We start from the raw sequence: 19,548 nt of genomic DNA on the forward strand, positions 1-19,548 counted from the left end.
CTAACAAAATCTAAATGTAGGCCGAGCATGGTGGCTCAACTTATATTCCCAGCTCCTCCAGAGGCTGAGGTGGGAAGACTGCTTGAGCCCAGGAGTTCAAGACCAGCCTGAGAAAAATCGTGAGACCCCATCTCTACAAAAAAATTAAAAATCTGTCAGGCATGGTGGCACATGCCTGTAGTCCCAGCTACTTGGGAGGCTAAGGTGGGAGGACTGCTTGAGACCAGGAGGTTGAGGCTGCCGTGAGCCTGATCGCCCCACTGAACTCCAGCTGGGGTGATACAGTGAGGCTCTGTCTTAAGAAACAAACAACAAAAAATCCAAATGCAAATTCAGATTTAGATTTTCTCCAACACTTTCAAATCCAGGGTTGTTGTCCTGGTAGGAAACAGTACAGATAAAATAGTAAGAAAATCTTTTAAGTCAAAGAAACACAGGTTAAAATTGCTACTTATGTTAACCAGGTCAAATATTTAGTAAGTTACTTTACCTTCCCAAGTTTCAATTTCATTTGTAAAAATGGAGTGCTTAAAATTTTCTTCTATTCCAGGGCTGGGCACAGCAGCTCACACCTATAATCCCAGCATTGGGCTGAGGCGGGTGGATCACAAGGTCAGGAGTTCAAGACCAGCCTAGCCAAGATGGTGAAACCCCATTTCTACTAAAAATACAAAAACTTAGCCGGGCTGGGTGGCGGGCGCCTGTAATCCCTGCTACTTGGGAAGCTGAGGCAGAGAATTGATTGAACCCAGGAGGTGGAGGTTGCAGTGAGCTGAGACCTTGCCACTGCACTCCAGCCTGGGCAACAGAGGGAGGGAGGGAGGGAGGGAAGGAAAGAAGGAAAGAAGGGAGGAAGGAAGGAAGGGAGGGAGGGAGGGAGAGAGGGAGGGAGGAATAAAATAAAAAAGATTATTTTCCAGTTGCAATTAAAAAAAAAGAAAAAAGAAACAGGGGCTGGGTGCAGTGGCTCACGCTTGTAATCCCAGCACTTTGGGAGGCTGAGGTAGGTAGATCACTTGAGGTCAGGAATTCGAGACCAATCTGGCCAGCATGGTGAAACCCTGTCTCTACTAAAAATACCAAAATTAGGCATGGCGGCGCTTTCATGTAGTCCCAGCTACCTGAGAGGCTGAGGCATAAGAATCACTTGAACCTGCAAGGTGGAGGTTGCAGTGTGCAAAGATTTCACCACTGCATTCCAGCCTGGGTGTGAGAGAGTGAAACTCTGTCTCAAAACAAAAACAAAACAAAACCAAAAAATGAAACACACACCTTTTATTATTTATTTATTTGAGATGGAATCTTGTTCTGTCACCAGGCTGGAGTGGAGTGGTGAGATCTCAGCTCACTGCAACCTCTGTCTCCCAGGTTCAAGTGATTCTCCCGCCTCAGCCTCCCAAGTAGCTGGGACTATGGGTGTGTGCCACCACGTCCAGCTAATTTTTGTATTTTAGTAGAGACGGGGTTTCACCATGTTGGCCAGGATCGTCGCAGTCTCTTGACCTTGCGATCTGCCCGCCTTGGCCTCCTAAAGTGCTGGGATTACAGGCATTAGCCACCATGCCCGGCCTGTTTTTATTTTTATTTTTGAGAGATAGGGTCTCACTCTATCACCCAGGCTAGGGTGCAAGTGGCACAATCATAGCCTACTGCAGCTTCAAACTCTAGGGCTCAAACAATCCTCCACGCCTCAGCCTCCTGAGTAGCTAGAGACGCATGCCACCACACTGGGCTAACTTTTCAGTTTTTTGTAGGACAAAGTCTCACTATGTTGCCCAGGCTGGTCTGGAACTCCTGGGTTCAAATGATCCTCCTGCCTCAGTCTCTCAAAGTGCTGGGGATTATAGGCAGAAACACACCTTTTAGAGACAAGAGAAAAGTCAGAACCCAAACTTCTGAATTTTGGGGTAATGTTTTTTAATTCCTTCTCTTTTTAAAGAACAGCTTTAGCAGCCATAAAAAAGAATGAGTCCATGTCCTTTGCAGGGAAGTGGATGAAGCTGGAAGCCATCAATCTCAGTAAACTAACAAAGGAAGAGAAAACCAAACACTGCATGTTTTCACTCATAAGTGGGAGTTGAACAATGAGAACACATGGACACAGGGAGGGGAACATCACACACCTGGGTCTGTCGGGAGGTGGGAGGCAAAAGGAGGGAGAGCATTAGGACAAATACCTAATGCATGTGGGGCTTAAAACCTAGATGACAGGTTGACAGCTGCTGCAAACCACCATGGCACATGTATACCTATGTAATAAATCTTCAGTTTCTGTGCATGTATCCCAGAACTTAAAGTAAAATAAAATAAAATAAGAAGAGCTTTACTGAGATATAATTCACATATCATGCAATTTACCTAGGTAAAGTATACAATTCCATGTTTAGCATATTCAAAGCTGTGCAACTATCATTATAATCAACTTTAGAACATTTTTATCACACTTCACCTCCCAATTTACCTCTGAAAAATATCTTCAGATGGAGGCCGGGCATGGTGGCTCACGCCTGTAATCCCAGCACTTTGGGAGGCCGAGACGGGCAGATCACGAGGTCAGGAGATTGAGACCATCCTAACACAGTGAAACCCCGTCTCTACTAAAAAATACAAAAAACTAGCTGGGCAAGGTGGCGGGCGCCTGTAGTCCCAGCTACTCGGGAGGCTGAGGCAGGAGAATGGCGTAAACCCAGGAGGCGGAGCTTGCAGTGGGCTGATATCCGGCCACTGCACTCCAGCCTGGGCGACAGAGCAAGACTCCGTCTCAAAAAAAAAAAAAAAAAAAAAAAAATCTTCAGATGGAGAGACTAGAAAGTGGAGTGCTACAGAACACCCCCCCTAACTCTATAGTTAAATGTCTTTAGTACTTCAATCAGCACTATATAACTGAGAGTAGTAACTGGGCATACTATGGTAAGTTGGGGAGGGTAGGAAAAGTCTGCCACTCAACTGATTATACACCTAGATGCAAAAAGTATAGCCATGCCTCATTTTATTGCATTTCACTTTATTGTGCTTTGCAGATACTGTGTTAAAGGAAGACAAGGCCAGGCACAGTGGTTCACACCTGTAATCCCAGCGCTTTGGGAAGCCAAGGCAGGCGGATCACTTGAGGTTAGGAGTTCGAGACCAGCCTGGCCAACATGGTGAAACCCTGTCTCTACTAAAAATACAAAAATTAGTCGGGTGTTGTGGCACACGCCTATAATCCCAGCTATTTGGGAGGCTGAGGCAGGAGGATCGCTTGAACCCAGGAGGCAGAGATTTCAGTGAGCCAAGATCGCGCCACTGCACTCCAACCTGGGCGACAAAAGCAAGACTCTGTCTCAAACAACAACAAACAACAACAACAAAAAACGAATGTTTGCGGTAACCCTGTATTGAGCAACCCTAATGGTATCATTTTTCTAACAGTATGTTCTCACTCTGTCTCTGTGTCACATTTTGGTAATGATCAGTATCTTTAATATTACTATTTTAATTGTTTTGTGGCACCATTAACTGTACTCAGAAGATGGCAAACTTAATAAATGTTGTGTGTGCTCTGACTGTTCCACAGACTGGCTGTTCTCTCATCTCTCTCTTTCTCCAGCTTCTTTACTATGAGACACAACAATATTGAAGTTAGACCAATTATTAACCCTACAAGGGTCTCTAAGTGTTCAACTGAAAGAAGAGTCACACGTTTCTCACTTTAAATCAAAAGCTAGAAATGATTAAGCTCAGCGAGGAAGGCTTGTTGAAAACCAAGATGGGCTAAAACCTAGCCCTCTTGCATGTAACAGTTAGCCAATTGTGGCCGGGTGTGGTGGCTCACGCCTGTAATCCCAGCAGTCTGGGAGGCCGAGGTGGGCAGATCACGAGGTCAGGAGCTCGAGACCAGCCTGTCCAACATGGTGAAACGCCGTCTCTACTAAAGATACAAAAAATTAGCCAAGCGTGGTGGCATGCGCCTGTAATCCCAGCTACTCGGGAGGATCATGCAGGACAATCACTTGAACCCAGGAGGCGGAGGTTGCAGTGAGCCAAGATCGCGCCATTGCACTCCAGGCTAGGCGACAGGGCGAGACTCCGTCTCAAAAAAAAAAAAAAGGTTAGCCAAGTTGTGAATGCAAAGAAAAAGTTCCTGAAGGAATTATTAAAAGTGCTACTCCAGTGAACACACAAATAACGGCAAAGTGCAAAGGCTTTACTGGCAATATGGAGAAAGTTTTAGTGTACTGGCAAGATCAAACCAGCCACAACATTCCTTTAAGCCAAAGCCTAATTCAGAATCAGGCCCTAACTCTCTTCAATTCTGTGAAGGCTGGGAGAGGTGAGGAACCTGCAGAAGAAAAGTTGGAAACTAGCAAAGGCTGGTTCATGAGGTTTAAGAAGTCATGCCATAACACAAAAGTACAAGGCACAGCAGTAGCCAAGTCCTGATGTAGAAGCTAACGCAAGTTATCCATAAGATCTAGCTGAGATAACCCACAAAGGTGACACATTAACAGTACATTATTTTCCCTTTTTAAAATTTTCTAATTTTTATTTTAGATTTAAGGGATACATGTGTAGGTTTATTAAATGGATATATTGCATAATGCTGGGGTTTGGGCTTTTACTGAACCCATCACCCAAATAGCTAACATAGTACCCAATGGGTAATTTTTCAACCCTTATCCCCCACTCTATTCCTCCCCTTTTTGGAGTACTCAGTATCTACTGTTTTCATCTATAAGTCCATGTGAACAGTACATTTTCAATGTAGACAAAATAACCTTCTACTGGAAGACTTTCATAGAGAGACGCCAATACCAGGCTCCAAAGCTTCAAAAGACAGGCTGACTATCTTGTTAGAGGCTAATATGGCTGGTGACTTTAAATTGAAGTCAGTGATCATTTACTATTCCAACAATTCTAGGGCACTTAAGAATTACGTTAAATAAACTGGGCATAGTAGTGCACGCCAGTAGTCTCAGCTATGTGGTAGGCTGAGGCAGCAAGGTTGCCTGAGCTCAGGATTTTGAGGCTGTAGAACACTATGACTGCACCTGTGAATAGCCACTGCACTCCAGCCTGGACAACACAGCAAGACTCCATCTCTTAGAAAAAAGGTAAGAATTAGGCTAAATCTATTCTGCCTGTACTCTCTCAATGGAACAATGACGTCTGGATGACAGCACATCTGTTTACAGTATGGTTTACTGAATATTTTAAGCTCATGGCTGAGATCTATTGCTCAGAAAAAAGATCCCTTTCAAAATATTACTGCTCACTGACAATGCACCCAGTCACCAAGAGCTCTGATGGAGATGAACAAGGAGATTAATGTTGCTTTCATGTGGCTAACACATCCATTCTATAGACTATGAATCAAGGAGTAATTCTGACTTTCAAGTCTTCCCATGTAAGAAATATCGCTGGGCATGGTGGCTCATGCCTGTAACCCCAGCACTTTGGGAGGCCGAGGCAGGTGGATTACCTAAGGTCAGGAGTTCGAGACCAGTCTGACCAACATGGTGAAACCCTGTCTCTACTAAAAATACAAAGTTAGGCGTGGCAGCACATGCCTGTAATCCCAGCTACTTGGGAGGGTGAGGCAGGAGAATCGCTTGAACCTGGGAGGGGGAGGTGGCAGTGAGCCAAGATCATGCCACTGCACTCCAGCCTGGGCAACAAGAGCAAAACTCAGTCTCAAAAAAAAAAAAAAGAAAGAAAAAGAAATATTAATATATTTTAGGCCAGGCATGGTGGCTCACACATGTAATTCCAGTGCTTTCAAGGCCCAGGTGGGAAGATCACTTGAGCCCAGGAGTTTGAGACTGGCCTGGGCAATACAGCAAGACCCTGTCTCTATACAAATAAAAATTTTAAAAACTTCCTGGAAATTATTTACCATTGCAGGAGGAAGCAAAACTATCAACATTTTTCTTTCTTTCTTTTTTTTTTTGGAGACAGAGTTTTGTTCTTGTTGCCCAGGCTGGAGTGCAATGGTGCGATCTCGGGTCACTGCAACCTCCACCTCCCAGGTTCAAGCAATTCTCCTGCCTCAGTCTCCTGAGTAGCTGGGATTACAGGCATGTGCCACCCCAAGCCCAGATAATTTTGTATTTTCAGTAGAAACAGGGTTTCTCCATGTTGGTCAGGCTGGTCTCGAACTCCCGACCTCAGGTGATTCACCTACCTCGGCTTTCCAAATTGCTGGGATTACAGGCATGAGCCACCACGCCTGGCCTAAAACTATCAACATTAACAGGAATTTGAAAGAAGGTGATTATAACTTTCACAGATGACCTTTGATAGGTTCAAGGTTTCAATGGAAGAAATGACTGCAAAAGTGGTAGAAACAGCAAGAAAACTACAATTAGAAGGGAGCCTGGGCAAGGCACAGTGGCTCATGCCTGTAATCCCAGCACTTCGGGAGGCTGAGACAGGAGGATCACTTGAGCTCAGGAGTTTGAGACCAACCTGGACAACAAAGTGAGACCCCATCTCTACAAAAAATAAAAAAAAAAATTAGCTGGGCACCGTGGCATGCACCTCACTCAGGAGGGTGAGGTGAGAGGATTGCATGAGCCCAGGAGTTTGAGGTTACAATGAGCTACGATCATGCCACTGCACTCGAGCTTGGGTGACAGACCACAACTGAGACTCTTTAAAAAGCAAAAACCAACAAACAAAAAAAATTTTGAATGGATAAGGAATTGCTTCTTATGGATGAGCAAAGAAAGTGGTTTCTTGAGATGGAATCTACTCCTGGTAAGATGCTGTGAACACTGTTGAAATGACACCAGAAGATTTAGAATATTCCATAAACTTAAGCTGACAAAGCAGCAGCAGGGTTTGAGAGAAATGACGCCAATGTTGAAAGTAGTTCTACTGTGGATAAAATGGTATCAAAGAGTACCACATGCTACATGAAAATCTTCCACGAAAGGTAGCCAATCCATGTGGCAAACTTCATCTTATTTTAAGAAACTGCCAGGTTGGGCAGGCACGGTGGCTCACGCCTATAATCTCAAAAAAAGTAAAAAATAAAAAATTGTCAGGTTACCCCAACCTTCAGCAACCACCACACTAATGGGTGAGCAGTCTCCACATGAAGGCAAGACACTCTACCAGCTAAAAGATAATGACTTACTGAAGGCTCAGATGATTGTTAGCACTTTTTAGCAAGAAGGCTTATTTATTTAAGATGTATACATTGTTTTTTTAGACATAATCCTATTGCACTTAATAGACTACAGCATAGTGTAAACATAACTTTTTTTTTTTTCTGAGACAGAGTCTCACTCTGTCACCCAGGCTGGAGTGAAGTGGTGCGATCTTGGCTCACCGCAACCTCCGCCTCCCGGGTTCAAATGATTCTCCTGCCTCAGCCCCGAGCAGCTGGGACTACAGGTGCGTGCCACCGTGCCCAGTTAATTTTTGTATTTTTAGTAGAGACGGGGTTTCACCATGTTGGCCAGGATGGTCTCGATCTCTTGACCTCGTGATCCACCCACCTCGGCCTCCCAAAGTGCTGGGATTACAGGTGTGAGCCACCGCGCCCGGCCTAAACATAACTTACGTTTTTTATTTTTATTTTTGAGACAGAGTCTTGCTCTGTTGCCCAGGCTGGAATGCAGTGGCATGATGTCGGTTCACTACAACCTCCACCTCCTGAGTTCAAGCGATTCTACTGCCTCAGCCTCCTGAGTAGCTGGGATTACAGGCGCATACCACCATGCCCAGCTAATTTTTGTATTTTTAGTAGAGACGAGGTTTCACCATGTTGACCAAGCTGGTCTCAAACTCCTGACTTCAAGCAATCCTCCTGCCTCAGCCTCCCAGAATGTTGAGATTACAGGCGTGAGCCACCACGTCTGGCCTAAACATCACTTTTATATACACTGAGAAACCAAAAAATTTGTGTGACTTGCTTTATTGCAGTATTTGCTTTATTGTGGTGGTCTGGAATGGAACATACAAAATCTCTGAGGTATGTCTGTACTTTAGAAAAGTACACAGTAAGGCAGTGGCTTGTATATGTAATCCCAGTGACTCAAGAGGCTAAGGCAAGAGGATCACTGGAGGCTGAGAGTTTGAGACCAGCCTGGGAGACTCTAAAAAAAAAAATTTTGTTATTATTATTTTTTGAGAAGGTCTCAGTCTGTCACCCAGGCTGGAGTGCAGTGGCACAATCTCTGCTCACTGTAACCTCTGCCTCCCAGGTTCAAGTGATTCTCATGCCTCAGCCTTCCAAGTAGCTGAGATTACAGGTGTTCACCACCACACTAGGCTAATTTTTGTATTTTTAGTAGAGACGAGGTTTCACCATGTTGGTCAGGCTGGTCTTGAACTCCTGACCTCAAGTGAGCCACCCACCTTGGCCTCCCAAAGTGCTAGGATTACACGCATGAGCCACTGCACCCGGCCTAAAAAAATAAAAAGAAAAAAAAGAAAAAAAAGAAAAAAAAAATTAGCTGGGCATAGTGACTGAGGTGGGAAGATCATTTGAGCCCAGGAGTTTGAGGCTGCAGTGAGCTATGATGCACCACTCTACTCCAGCCTGGGTGACAAAGCAAGACCCCGTCTCTTAAGTACACACAGCAAGATATATACATTTAAGTTGATATACTACAGTATTCTAAGTTTTGAGATATATTCATGAGCATTGATAGTATGACAAAACAACAAAATTCAATAACCTAGACCTAGAGTTTGGGATGCCATCATTACCTTGGCTCATTGAACTGTCATTATACAAATAGCTGAAAGTAAATCAAAAAATTTCCCCTTACTATACACTAATGATTCAAGAAAGAAACTGACCCATCAGAGGCTGCGAGAAACCAAAACCCAGATATACGAATGTCTGAGGTAAGTCATTCCTAATAGGTAGCTTGAGAATTCTGACCAATCTGTCCACGGCTACTTGTCTTCACTAATCTATAAACCTCAACTTTATGCACTCACAACCATGCCTGCCTCAAAATCCAATGTAAAATGGACAAGCTTTGAAAACATTATGCTGAGTAAAATAAACCAGACACAAAAGGATAAATATTGTATGGTTCCACATATATGAGGTACCTAGAGATAGAAAGTATAATAGAGGACTGAGCACGGTGGCAAGTGCCTATAATTCTAGCTACTTGGGAGGCTGGGGTGGGAGGAATGCTTGAGCCTCAGGAGTTGAAAACCAGCCTAGGCAACAGAGTAAGATGCCCTTATCTCGAAAACAGTAACAACAACAAAAATAAACAAACAAAACCCAAAACAAAACAAACAAAAAACCAGTAGAATAGAGGTTTCCAGCTAAGGTAGGGGTGGGGAGTGACGGTGATTGTTTAATGGGAACAGAGTCTCCGGGATGAAGAAAAAGTTCTGCAAGTAGATAGTGGTGATGGTTGCAAAACAATGTGAATGTACTTAAATCCACTGAATTATATACTTACAAATGTTTAAGATAGTAAATTTTACATTACATATATTTTACCACAATAAAATTGCAAAAACAAAATCCAACATAACTATTACGAAAGGGCACACATGATCTTTTTAGGGTGATTGTAAATGTTCTTCTAAAATGGACTGTTGTGATGGTTGCACAACTTTGTAAATATACTAAAAATAAATTCTACAGTTAAATTAAGCCTCCATTATAAATTTGTAAAAATAATATTCACTGAAAATTTATCACATAAATATTCCTCTGCAAAAAAAAGAAAATTCTGTAAAATGAAGGTTGTATGTTGCCTTTTAATGCCTAACCAATCTTTTTTTGTTTCTTCTGTGATCCTAATAGTAACAGCTACTATTTCTTAACCACCCACTTAAAGCCAAACATGCTATTGGGCACTTTATCATGTATTCTTTCTTGAATTTTTTTTTCTCCATTCCAGTTGGAGAAGAAACTTAGTTAAATCTTTTCAACAAGTTACTAAGTAGGTAGTATTGTTTCTACTTCACAGGTGCGAAGAGGTGTATCCCAATTGCAAAGCTTTAGAGAGTAAATCTGGAATTACAACACAGGTCTGGCTCACTTCCACAATCTATTACACAGTACAACACCCTTCTCAGAGGCAGACTTCTTAAGAAGCAAGTACTGTGTAGTAAGTACTTCTTAAGAAGCAAGTATCTGCCCATCTATCCAACCATCCACCCCACAAATATTAATCATATACTACATGTCAAAGTCAGGCATTAGGAGAAAAGATTTTTAGAAAAAGACTAAGTTACTGTTTTCCAGAATTTCATTCCAATAGAAGCATGTGCATATAACAAAAATACATACTTGGATGTTTACATTAACTCATTTTCTCTGCCTTTTTTTTGTTTTGTTTTGAGATGGAGTTTTTGCTCTGTTGCCCAGGCTGGAGTGCAATGGTGCAATCTCAGCTCACTGCAAAGAGACATGCCCTGCCTCTTTTTTTTGAGTCTCACTCTGTCATCCAGGCTGGAGCACAGTGGTGCAATTATGGCTCACTGAAGCCTGGGCCCCTGGGTTCAAGCAACTCTCATGCCTCAGCCTCCCGAGTAGCTGGAACTACAGATGCGTGCCACCATGTGCATATTTTCTCTTTTACATTCAGAGGAAGAACACAGAATTGATAGGAGTTGGTGACTGAGATTTGCAGTCAGAGAAAAGGATTATTCCCTGGCTTCAGCTTTTGCCTTTCGGTGAATTTTCTCTTTACTGAAATGTGAGGATGAAAAGTAGTATATAAGAAGGCAGAGGCGGCCGGGCGCGGTGGCTCAAGCCTGTAATCCCAGCACTTTGGGAGGCCGAGACGGGTGGATCACGAGGTCAGTAGATCGAGACCATCCTGGCTAACACGATGAAACCCCGTCTCTACTAAAAAATACAAAAAACTAGCCGGGCGCGGTGGCGGGCGCCTGTAGTCCCAGCTACTCGGGAGGCTGAGGCAGGAGAATGGCGTAAACCCGGGAGGCGGAGCTTGCAGTGAGCTGAGATCTGGCCACTGCACTCCAGCCTGGGCGACAGAGCGAGACTCCGTCTCAAAAAAAAAAAAAAAAAAAAAAAAAAGAAGGCAGAGGCTGGGCACAGTGGCTCACGCCTGTAATCCTAGCACTTTGGGAGGCTGAGGATAGCAGATCACTTGAGGCTGGGAGTTTGAGACCAGCCTGGCCAGCATGGCAAAAGCCTGTCCCTACTAAAAATACAAAAATTGCCAGGTGTGGTGGTGCATGCCTGTAATACCAGCTACTTGGGTGGCTGAGGCATGAGCATCACTTGAACCTGGGAGGCAGAGGTTGCAATGAACTGAGATGAGGCCACCTCACTCCAGCCTGGGTGACAGAACGAGACCCTGTCTCAAAAAAAAAAAAAAAAAAAAGGTTAAGGAAGAGAGTAGTTGTGTCAAACAACTGTAGCAGAAAAAGAAAAATGTCCAACTTTAAACTTGTTGTTGGACTCCTATAAGAAACAAGAATGCCAAATGAAATCACTCTACATTCATGCTTGTGAAGTTTCTGACAACATCAAACCAAAACCTGGATTTGCAGCAAAGACTTAAGAGGATCCTCAGAGGCAGACAGAGGACAGGGAAATGAAGAGGTTATTTGAACAAAATAAATTAACATACTGGAGTACCTGCTCTGTATAAGGCAACGTACAAGGCTCTTTATATTTGTCCTTTGTTCTTCCATTTAATCACATCAGAGAACAGAAAAACCTAAATTGTTAGCTAGGTTGGAAAACCTCTAATTCTCAAAAATGACGAAAGTGAAGCCTATAGTTATATAATGTTACTTAAAAGTTTAAAGTAGCAATAGTCTAAAAGATCTTAAGATGGTTATGTTACCTCTGAAAAGTTATCAGTATTCATAATGAACAAGAGACAACAATCCTTACAAAACAATAGTGTTTAACACATAAAAAGTAAGTTTAAAAAACTGTTTTGGCCGGGCGCGGTGGCTCACGCCTGTAATCCCAGCACTTTGGGAGGCCAAGGCGGGAGGATCACAAGGTCAGGAGATCGAGACCACAGTGAAACCCCGCCTCTACTAAAAATACAAAAAATGAGCCAGGTGCGGTGGCGGGCGCCTGTAGTCCCAGCTACTCGGGAGGCTGAGGCAGGAGAATGGCGTGAACCCAGGAGGCGGAGCTTGCAGTGAGCCGAGATCGCGCCGCTGCACTCCAGCTTGGGCGAGAGCAGGAGACTCCCTCTCAAAATAAAAAAAAAAAAAAAAAAAAAAAAAATACTGTTTTGAAGGCTGGGTGCAGTGGCTCACACCTGTAATCCCAGCATTTTGGGAGGCCAAAGCAGGCAGATCACTTGAGGTTAGGAGTATGAGACCAGCCTGACCAACATGTTGAGACCGTGTCTCTACTAAAAATACAAAAAATTAGCCAGGCATGATGACGGGTGCCTATAATCCCAGCTGCTTGGGAGGCTGAGGCAGGAGAATCCCCTGAACCTGGAAGGCGGAGGTTGCAGTGAGCTGAGATCATGCCATTGCACTCTAGACCTGGTGACAAAGCGAGAATCTGTCTCAAACAAACAAAAAGCTGTTTTGGTTTAAAATTCCTAAGTAGAAATGAAAACATTTTTTTTTTTTTTTGAGACAGAGTCTCACTTGTTGCCCAGGCTGGAATGCAACGGCATGATCTTGGCTCACTGCTACCTCCGCCTCCCAAGTTAAAGCGATTCTCCTGCCTCAGCCTCCCGAGTAGCTGGGATTACAGGCAACCGTCATAATGCCCGGCTAATTTTTTGTATTTTTAGTAGAGATGGGGTTTCACCATGTTGGTCAGGCTGGTCTCAAACTCCTGACCTCAGGGCATCCACCTGCCTCGGCCTCCCAAAGTGCTGGGGTTACAGGCATGAGCCACTGCGCCCTGCCGAAAATACTAATTATTATTATTTTTTTGGGCGGAGTTTTGCTCTTGTTGCCCAGGCTGGAGTGCAATGGCGCGATCTCGGTTCACCGCAACCTCCGCCTCCCGGGTTCAAGTAATTCTCCTGCCTCAGCCTCCCGAGTAGCTAGGATTACAGGCATGCGCCATCACGCTCAACTAATTTTGTATTTTTAGTAGAGATGCGGTTTCTCCACGTTGGTGAGGCTGGTCTCAGACGAACTCCCAACCTCAGGTGATCCGCCCGCCTCGGCCTCCCAAAGTGCTGGGACTACAGGCGTGAGCCACCGTGCCCGGCCAAAAATATATTCTTAAAAAAAATACTTTCATAAATTCTAATTTATCTTTTTAAAATCTAAAAACTTTGAAGTAAATATTAATAAGCAAAAAATTTTCATTTCTTATGTTTCCACTATTTTTTCTGATTCCTCTTCTTGTGACTCAAATAGTCACAAGAAGAGATGTCTCAAATGGTCACAGAGAATTTTATTGTACACACTGAAGAGATTGCATATTCTTATTATAAAATATTTCAAAGATGGAGATAAAGATCCCACATACCCTTTATCTAGTTTCCCCCAATGGTAAAATCTTGCAAAACTATAATACTGTATCACCACCAGGATCTCAGCATTGATACAATAAGCAGATCTTCAGATGTCCCATTTTATTAGTATTCCTTTGTAGGTATACTTGGTTCTACACAATTTTGTCACATTTTTAGGTTCACGTATCCATTATTACAGTTAAGAAACAGCACCATTCCATCACCTCAAGGATCCCTCGTGTTACCGTTTTATAATAACATCTACCTCTCCCCTCCCATCTCCTGCTACATTCATTCCTAACTCCTAAAAGTCACTAATCTGTTCTCCATTTAGAAAATGTTAGCTTTTCAAATCATTATAAAGTTGGAATCACACAGTATGTAACTTTTAGGATTGGCCTTTTTCACTTAGGATAATTTCCTTGAGATTTATCCAAGTGGCTGCAAGTACCAACAGTTTATTCCTTTTTATTGCTGAGTAGTATTCCATGGTATGGATGTACCATGGTTTATTTACTCACTGAAGGACATCTGAGTTGTTTTCAGCTTTTGGTTATTAGGAATAAAGCTGCTATGAACATTCATGGGAATGTTTTTGTAGAAAAGTTTTCATTTATCTGGGATAAATGCCCAAGTGTGCAACTGCTGAGTCATATGGTAAGTGAATGTTTGGTTTCATAAGAAACTGCCAACCTGTTTTCCTCCATCATATATTCCCAGATGCAATGTACGAGAAATCCAGGTTTTTCACACCCTCACCAGCATTTGGTGGTGTCATTTTTATTACTGTTATTTAATAGATGGGGTCTCACTATGTTACCCAGGCTGGAGTGCAGAGGCACCATCTTAGCAATCTGCAGCCTCAAATTCCGGGCCTCATTCCATCCTCCTATCTCAGCCACTAGAGGAGAAGTGACTTGAAGTGTGGGCCACTGAACCTGGCTGGTGTCATTATTTCTTACTTAAGCCATCTGGATAGGTGTGTGGTAGTATTTCATTGTGGTTTCAATTTTCATTTCCCTAATGGCTACTGATGTTCTTTTTACATGTTTATTTGCCATCTGTAATTTTCTTCTATGAAACTTCTGTTCATGTCTTTTGCTCATTTCCTAACCGAGCTCTTTGCTGTTCCTTTTTACAGTTGAGTTTGAGAGTTCTTTATGTATTTTAGATACTAGTTATGAGGCATCTATGTGGTCTCCTATTTTTAGTGAGACAAAACATTAGATAAAACTGAAGCACTGTGTAACTTCACTCTCAACCCTTTCTTCCCCTCCCTCCTCCTTCAGATGTTGTTTCCATTCTCATAAATACTTTAATAAGTTTATTGCATATACATGTAGCCATTAATAATATATAGAATATTTTGTGTATTTTTAGAAATTATCACTTCTGTACTATCCTTCATTTTTCTTTCCAATATTGTTTTTGCTTTTTAACATATTTTGTTTGTAGGTATGTATGTATGTATGTATGTGATGGAATTTCACTCTTGTTGCCCAGGCTGTAGTGCAATGGCACAATCTCAGCTCACTGCAGCCTCCTCCTCCCGGGTTCAAGCAATTCTCCTGCCTCGACCTCCGGAGTAGCTGGGATTACAGGTGCCCGCCACCACTCCTGGCTAATTTTTTTGTATTTTTAGTAGAGACAGGGTTTCACCATGTTGGTCAGGGTGGTCTTAAACTCCTGACTTCAGGTGACCCGCCCGCCTCAGCCTCCCAAAGTGCTGGGATTACAGGCGTGAGCCACCTCGCCCAGCCTTATTTATTTATTTTTGAGACAGAGTCTCGCCGTCACCCAGGCTGGAGTGCAATGGACCATGTCGGCTCACTGCAACCTCCGCTTCCTGGGTTCAAGTGATCCTCCCGCCTCAGCCTCCTGAGTAGCCAGGATTACAGGCTCATGCTGCCATGCCAGGCTAATTTTTGCCACTGCAGCTGGCATTTTTTTTTTTTTTTTTTTTTAGAGATAGTATCTCACTCTGTTGCCCAGGCTGGAATGTAGTGGTGTGATCATGTCTCACTGTAACCTTGACCTCCTGGGCTCAGGCAATCCTCCCACCTCAGCCTCCCAAGCAGCTAGGACTACAGGTGCACACCACCACACCTGGCTAATTTTTAAAAAATTGTTTGTCAAGATGGGGTTTTGTTATGTTGCCCAGGTTAGTCTTGAACTCCTGGCCTCACACGATCCTCCTGCTTTGGCTTCCCAAAGCACCAGGATTACAGGTGTGAGACACCATGCCCAGCCTTCATTTTTTTTATATTTAAAATCTGTCCAAGTAACTGGATAAAGCTCTACTTCATTTGCTTTCATTGCTGTGTAGAATCCCACAGCAGGAATATACAATTAGTTATCCATTCTCCACCTCAGCATTTAGGGATCAATTTGTTGATGTTAAAACCAATGTTGCAATTTCCACTTCTGGTCAAGATGATTCAAGAGACCAGAGATTTACCCTCTCACCTAAAAGAACCACCACCACCAAAAAAAAGAAAAAAAAAAAAGAAAAAAACCATAAAAACAAGGGTTTTGAAAACAATGGACATCAGGCAATAATGGACAGTGACTCCAGAGTGACAAGAAGCAGTGAAGTGAGCTCTACAACTGGCCTGGCTTATTGCCCTAAGGGAGTTTCCAGGACATGATGCAGGAGGGGAGGGAGATTAAGGCAAAGCCTGAGAGACTCCTGAGTTGAAGAGATGGAGCTGAGAATATAATGAGATAATGGCAGCCAGATTTCAAAGGACAGAGTATCACAGCAGAGAAAGCTGCAGATAAAGTCTCAGAAGCCCAGAGATCTGTAAAATGATCCCTTCAAATACTGAGGAGATCAGAGTGCTGATCAGCACATGTAACTGAGGAAACTATCCAAGACTGGGGGAAAAAAAAACATATGAAAGGAATGGAGCAAGCACTACCCAGCACTCACACGGGGCCAGGAATAGTGCCTATTCTTAATACCCAGATTAGAAAAATTAAATTTATGGGGTATCGGGTAGAGTGTGCAGGAAAGTCCTACCTTAGTACTAGGGAACTTTTAGCCCTAAACTAAGTACTGCTTAGTTTAAGTACTGCCCTAACAAATTATATACTTAAAAAAAAAAAAAAAAAGGCAAAGACCCACACAGTTGACAAATACAATAACTGAATTGCAAATCAACCCTCAAGATTTATAGGAATAAAAATAATCCAGCTCCCAAAAACATAAAATTCACAATGTCTGGAATTTGATTAAAGATGAACAGGTTTGCAAAGATGCATGAAAACATGACCCATAATGAGAAGAATAATCAATCAGAAGAAATCTATTTACCCAGAACTAATTCTGTTAGAATTAAAATGACTTTAAAACAGATTAATACTGTAACTGCATTCCCTATGTTCAAAAAGTTACGCAGAGAAATGGATGATGTACAAAAAGACTCAAGTCAAATTTCTAGAGATGAAGACTACTGTCTGAGATGAAAACTACAGTGGATTTAACAATAGTGTGGTACTGGCATAAAGACAGATATGTGATCAATGGAAAAAAACTCAGAAATACATCCTAGTATTTATGGTCAACTGATTTTTCAACAAGGGTGCCAAGACAATTCAATGAGGATTGCTTAAGCACAGGAGGCTGAGGCTGCAGTGAGCCTGATCAAGCCACTGAACTCCTGCCTGGATGACAGAGCCAGACCCTGTATTAGCTTAAATTAAAAAAAAAAAAAAAGTTCCAGCCTATGCAAAATAGTGATAGCCTGTCTTCTAAAAATAATTTAAAACATTAGGCTGGGCGTGGCGGTGGCTCACACCTGTAATCCCAGCACTTTGGGAGGCTGAGACGGGTGGATCCCATGAGCTCAGGAGTTCAAGACCAGCCTGGGAAATATGACAAAACCCCATGTTTACAAAATATAAAAAATTAGCCAGGTATGGTAGTACGCGCCTATAGTTCCAGCTACTTTGGCGGGGGCGGCGGAGGGGGGAGATGTGAGTGGGAGGATTCCTTGAGCCCGGGAGGCTGAGGCTGCAGTGAGCAATTGCACCACTGCACTCAAGCCTGGGTGACAGAGCAAGACTCCATCTCAAAAAAAAAAAAAAAAAAAAAAACTAACCAGGCATGGTGGCATGCGTCCACAGTTTCAGCTACTCAGGAGGCTGAGGTGGAAGGACTGTTTAAGCTCAGGTATTTGAGACAGCAGTTTACCATGATTATACCACTGTACTCCACTGGATGACAGAGCAAGACCCTATCTCTATTAAAAAAAGGCAAACAAAAAAACTCCCCAAAAACCATTCCCATAATAATTCTTTTTGCCTTAAAGTTTGTCTTATATTAGTATGGTGACATTAACTTTCTGGTTAATATTTACCTACAACATTTTTTTCACTGTTAATTTCAATTTCTACACCTTTATGTTTTTGACAGTATTTACCTGAATTTGTTTTTCCATTGAATTGTTTCTAAAAAACTGACTAGTACATTTACACTTGTAATGATCACTAATATATTTAGTTTTATTTCTACCATCTTCTGTTCTATTTACCTTGCTTGTTCTGTGCTTCCTTATTGCTATGTTTGTTTTGAGACAGTCTCACTCTGTCATCCAGCCTAGGGTGCAGTGGTGTGAACCTGGCTCAATGCAACCTCTGTCTCCCAGGTTCAAGTGATTCTTCTACCTCAGCCTCTAAAGTAGCTGGGATTACAGGTGTATGCCACCAATGCCCAGCTAATTTTGTATTTTTTGTAGAGATGGGGTTTCACCATATTGGCCACACTGGGCTTGAACTGGCCTCAAGTGATCCACCCATCTCAACCTCCCAAAGTGCTAGGATTACAAGCATGAGCCACCATGTCCAGCCCCTTCTTGTTCTTTACTTTTTTTTTTTTTTTTTGAGATGGAGTCTCATTCTGTCACCCAGGCTGGAATGCAGTGGCGTGATCTCGGCTCACTGCAACCTCCGCCTCCTGGGTTCAAGCAATTCTCTGCTTCAACCTCCCGAGTAGCTGGGATTACAGGTATCCGCCACCACTCCTGGCTAATTTTTGTATTTTTAGCAGAGACGGGGTTTCACCATGTTGGCCAGGCTGGTCTCAAACTCCTGACCTCGTGATTCACCTGCCTCGGCCTCCCAAAGTGCTGGGATTACAGGCGTGAGCCACTGCACCTGGCCCTTCTTGCTCTTTTATGCCTTCTATTAAATTTTTATTTTTTATTTCAGTCCTATCTTATTTTTAGTTCCAATGAATTAGTCATCATTAGTGTGTTACATACAGTCAAAGCTATTTTATTTTATTTTGACAGAGTATTGCTCTGTCACCCAGGCTGGAGTGCAATGTCACAATCTCCTGGCTCACTGCAACCTCTGCTTCCTGGTTTCAAGTGATTCTTGTGCCTCAGCCTCCCAAGTAACTGAGCCTACAGACATGCACCACCACGCCTGGCTTTTGTATTTTTAGTGAAGACAGGGTTTCGCCATGTTGGCCAGACTGGTCTCGAACTCCTGGCCTCAAGTGATCTGCCTGCCTCAGCCTCTCAAAGTGCTGGGATCACAGATGGGATTACAGGTGTGACCCATTGTGCCTGGCCTGGAACTTCTATTTTTAATGTCAGTGTTTTTGCAACATTGTACTTAATTGTTGTATTTAGTCCCTGACCTCAGAATGCTTACAGCTGAGTAACTAGACACACTTCTGTGGATAACTAAGAAAGACCACATCTTTTTGAGATGGAGTCTCCCTCTGTCACCCGGCCTGAAGCGCACTGGTAAAATCATAGCTTACTGCAGCCTCACTCCTGAACTCAAGTGATCCTCCTCTTTAGGCCTCCCAAAGCACTGAGATTACAGGCATGAATCACAGAGCCTGGCCTGAGTCTAATTTTCATTCCTTTGCAGTAATCTATTTGGCTGCTTTCGTAAGATCTTTGTCTTTAGTGTTATTCTTTCAGGATTCACTATTTTTTTTCCTTGAAGATTCATACTTAGAAATTATGTGAAATTTTCTGCTATTATCTCTTTGAATGTTGCTACTCTCCATTTTCTCTACCCTACCTTAGAACTCCCATGAGATATATCTTGGACCATCTCACTCTAGTCTTCATGTCTCATCTCTTTTTTCGTATTTTCCGTTTTTAATATTCCTATGCTGCATTCTGTGTAATTTCTA

The 19,548-nt window shown here is 42.8% G+C and overlaps 2 protein-coding genes across 4 annotated transcripts in view; one reads left to right on the forward strand and one right to left on the reverse strand.

Annotated features, from left to right (window-relative positions):
* RPS27 (ribosomal protein S27) overlaps window positions 1-19,548 on the forward strand; it is a 234,813-nt gene that overhangs the window by 72,712 nt on the left and 142,553 nt on the right. The window lies entirely within an intron of this gene.
* GATAD2B (GATA zinc finger domain containing 2B) overlaps window positions 1-19,548 on the reverse strand; it is a 117,842-nt gene that overhangs the window by 24,887 nt on the left and 73,407 nt on the right. Inside the window, exon 1 of one of the 3 annotated variants that reach the window (XM_050753381.1) lies at window positions 2,462-2,482. The exons of the other annotated variants lie outside the window; for them this stretch is intronic. The gene's annotated coding sequence lies outside the window, so the exon portion shown is untranslated. Of the gene's footprint in view, window positions 1-2,461; window positions 2,483-19,548 lie in introns of those variants that run through there. 3 annotated transcript variants of the gene reach the window in all.

Source organism: Macaca thibetana, chromosome 1 (assembly GCF_024542745.1).
Source record: "Macaca thibetana thibetana isolate TM-01 chromosome 1, ASM2454274v1, whole genome shotgun sequence".
NCBI lineage: Eukaryota > Metazoa > Chordata > Mammalia > Primates > Cercopithecidae > Macaca > Macaca thibetana.